The sequence below is a fragment of the Gossypium hirsutum genome, chromosome D03, assembly GCF_007990345.1.
Source record: "Gossypium hirsutum isolate 1008001.06 chromosome D03, Gossypium_hirsutum_v2.1, whole genome shotgun sequence".
Classification (NCBI taxonomy): Eukaryota; Viridiplantae; Streptophyta; class Magnoliopsida; order Malvales; family Malvaceae; genus Gossypium; species Gossypium hirsutum.
The window spans coordinates 3,909,431-3,912,699 of NC_053439.1; the positions used below are offsets into that span (position 1 = coordinate 3,909,431).

A 3,269-nucleotide genomic window follows, 5' to 3' on the forward strand; every position below is an offset into this window, starting at 1 on the left:
GTAAGTATGTGTATATATATATATAAAACAAGATTCTGGAATGAAATATAAAAATGTAACAGGATAAATAAAAACAATAAATAACATTAAACACATCAATATTAAATGAAATATAAAAAAGACAAAATGTGAAAGACTAAATTGAATTTCAAAGTAATATTTGGAGTCTTAAGTTGCAAATACATAAAATAAGGTTGTAAGGGACGGAAGTAAAGCGCGTTCAAAGCATGAGGGACTCGCGAGGAAATATTTCCCAGTCTCAATACGCTGTGTTTTAACCGAAGGGTAGCATATGGTCTAAGGACCAAATCGAAACAGAAGCTAAACTCACGGGCCGAATTTATAAAATAAATAAATAAGCAAAAGAACGAAATCGAAATAAATAGAAAATGCGGATGGATCGAAGGCGCAAATAACCCACTCGCACAAAAACGCGCGGACCCTGGGTTGCGGGTCGGGTCAACTCGCGGGTAGGAGGGGATAAAACGGCGCCGTTTTGAAATGTTTATTAAAACCAAATTTTTTCCTGCTTCATTTTTAATTTCAACTAAAAAACAAGCCTCTCTCCCTCCCTCAAAGTTTCCAGCAGCCAAACATGGCCACGCCGGCGAGCGGCCGTTCTGAGGCCGGGGCTCCGTCACGGGCGGTGGTCGGAGCAAGAAAAGAGGGGTTTTGAACCCCGTTCTCGACCTCCACCTTAAGGCCCGATCCTCCAGACGCAACGAGCCAAAAAAGGAGAGACCTTTCATCCATTTCTCGGTCCGATTCCAGCACCGAAGACGGTCTCCGGGGACAGACTTTCGAGACCGGTAAGAATCCTTTCTCTCTTTTGTTTCGTTTAAAAAGTTATAGAAAATAAATAAAAAAGGAAGAAAATAAACAAAAAAGAAACGCAAGAACAGAAAAGAAAATAGACTGAGATCAACCTTTTTTGCTTTTTGATCTTCTTGTTATTAATTCGTTGTATTTTTGTGAAAATGTTACAAAAGAAAAAGAAAAGACCCGATTACCGTGATGAAGCCCCCCTGCTTTCGGTTTACAAATTGATTTTTATACCCAAAAGAAAATAAAATAAAAAATCAATCTTTGCTGTTGTCCTTTAGGTCTTTGCTTGTTTCTCTCTGTTTGGCCTCTGTTTTTGCAGGAGTAGGTGCGGCGTCAGAGGCAGGAGCGTACGGCACACATGGCCCTGGCATGCGGCGCTGGAGAAGGCAGGGAACCCTAGGGTTCCCTGATTTTTAATTTTTGGGCCCAATTGGGCCAATTTAGTTTTTTGGGCCTACTGTTTTTGGGTTAATGGGCCCGGGCAAATTTGGGCCTATACAGTCATGATTCTGACATATGGCCCAAATAGATAGTTTGCACTCCCAGTCCCCTCTCTTGGTATCATAAGTATCTTTTAAACAACTCTAAAGCTGCTTAATTTTAAACTTTCTTTGTATTCTTTTAATTGAAAACATTTCAAATATATATTATCCAATAAGTTATAAAAGTTTCCGGTTGTCCTCTACTTTTTAGTATAATGTCACCAGTAAACATTAAATGATTAAAGCTGTATGCAAAACTACAGGGCAATTTTTGTGCTCTTTTTGGACTGGGTTTCGGTGAACTGGGCTTCAAGAGGGCTGAAAATGATGGGCCTGCAAAATAGAGAAAGATTAGCCATGGTGGCTGTTGAGACTTTAACTATCCAGTCCACATTGTTTGAGACAATACTTGGGATAGCTTGTTTCATTCCTTATTCGATTTGGGACTGTATATTGGAACAATTAAAGTGCAATAAGTTTGTTAGTATTTTTTATTTGATTTATCTTGGTTAGTTTTCTATCAAGAAATGATTCTTGATTTGAAGTTACAATTATTTTTCTCTTGATTTAATTTGGAATGAAAGAAATAGAAGAGAGGTTGATTAAATGCAAATGTTATTCTTATTTATTAAGGCTTAAATCAATTTATTTTCCTTGGAGATAAAGTTGATCAGATTTACAAACATTTTCGAAAATTAAATGGGAAGATTTTGTGGATTATTATTTTAGATTAATATGCTGAATTATCTCATCAAAATTACTTGGAGAAATTATTGATTTTTAACATACAAATAGGTTGCATTACAGCACATACGTGGGTGAATTTTGAATGCTTTTGTTGATTGTTTTATTGATATTTTGCTTTGTATTTTTGTGCTCTTGTGCTAGTATTTATTGGAGAGTAAACCTTGATGTAATTGAGGTTGTTTGAGGTGAATGATTGTAAAAATTTGGTTCATTGTTTGGGTTGCAATTATCATTGTTCTAAAGATAGATTGGGTTTTGGCCAATAAGTAATTTAGAAAATTATTGAATAAAATCATTTACTAAGTGAGGCTTTGTAGAATAAGATTGGTGTTAAAATAGCAAGAGATACGAAGGGCGTTAAGATGTAGGTACAGTAGGTTGCTTCTTACAAGGAATCCCAAGTACGAGTTTAGTGTTCATGTGGGGAATCATAACTTAAGTTCTATGTTTAGGCCTCATTTTGGTTGGGGGAGACAAAGACTTCACTTGTCGTTATTCTTGTTAGAAGCAGGGTTCACTTGCCGCTTCACCAATTTGTCATGGACTTGTTGAATTCCTATTGTTTGGCACTCGAGCAATTGGTTAGGGGTTTATGGTGGTTAATAATTGGATTTATGATCAAATGTAGGTAGAAAGGGATATGGCCTTTTGTGTTGTTGTTCTTGTAACACCCCAAACACGGCCTAAACGTGATGGCCGAATTCGGAGTTGTCACAAGGTAAGGTTTTGAAACTAGGGTTGTTTCGTCAAATAATTCAAGATTCATAGTTCGTATTCGTTTATAACCATTTTCGAAAGTGTTATTTAATTCATTTATTTACCAAAACATAATTTACAGTGGAAGTCTTAAAACCGTTATATTTTAGAAATCCAGTTCGTGTTTTTAGAAAAACCTTTGTTTTCGTAAAATCGTGTTTTCCATCATGCATTGCAATGAAAGAGTCAAAAACTGCATCCAAAACCGAAATAAAAACCAACAGTCCAGAGAGCCCCCAAAATTACAAAATCTTAAATAAAACCAAAATTATAAGTAAAAATGTAATTTACTAAGTAAGATAGTTCTCGATCAGGTGGTCACCGCTGAGCCTCCGTCGCAACGACCTGTCTAAGTCTGTGGATTACCTGAACAGTACAGACAAACAGACGTGAGTTTTCGTAAACTCAGTGTGTAACCCAACAGAAATAGACATGCAATACATACAATAAACTCATACA

The 3,269-nt window shown here is 36.4% G+C and overlaps 1 long non-coding RNA gene across 1 annotated transcript; it reads left to right on the top strand.

Annotated features, from left to right (window-relative positions):
- Positions 1 to 510: 510 nt before the first annotated feature.
- On the top strand, positions 511 to 1,492 carry LOC107950490 (uncharacterized). Its single transcript, XR_001698079.2, has 2 exons — positions 511 to 809; positions 1,145 to 1,492. It is a non-coding gene; the product is annotated as an uncharacterized lncRNA (long non-coding RNA).
- Positions 1,493 to 3,269: the final 1,777 nt, after the last annotated feature.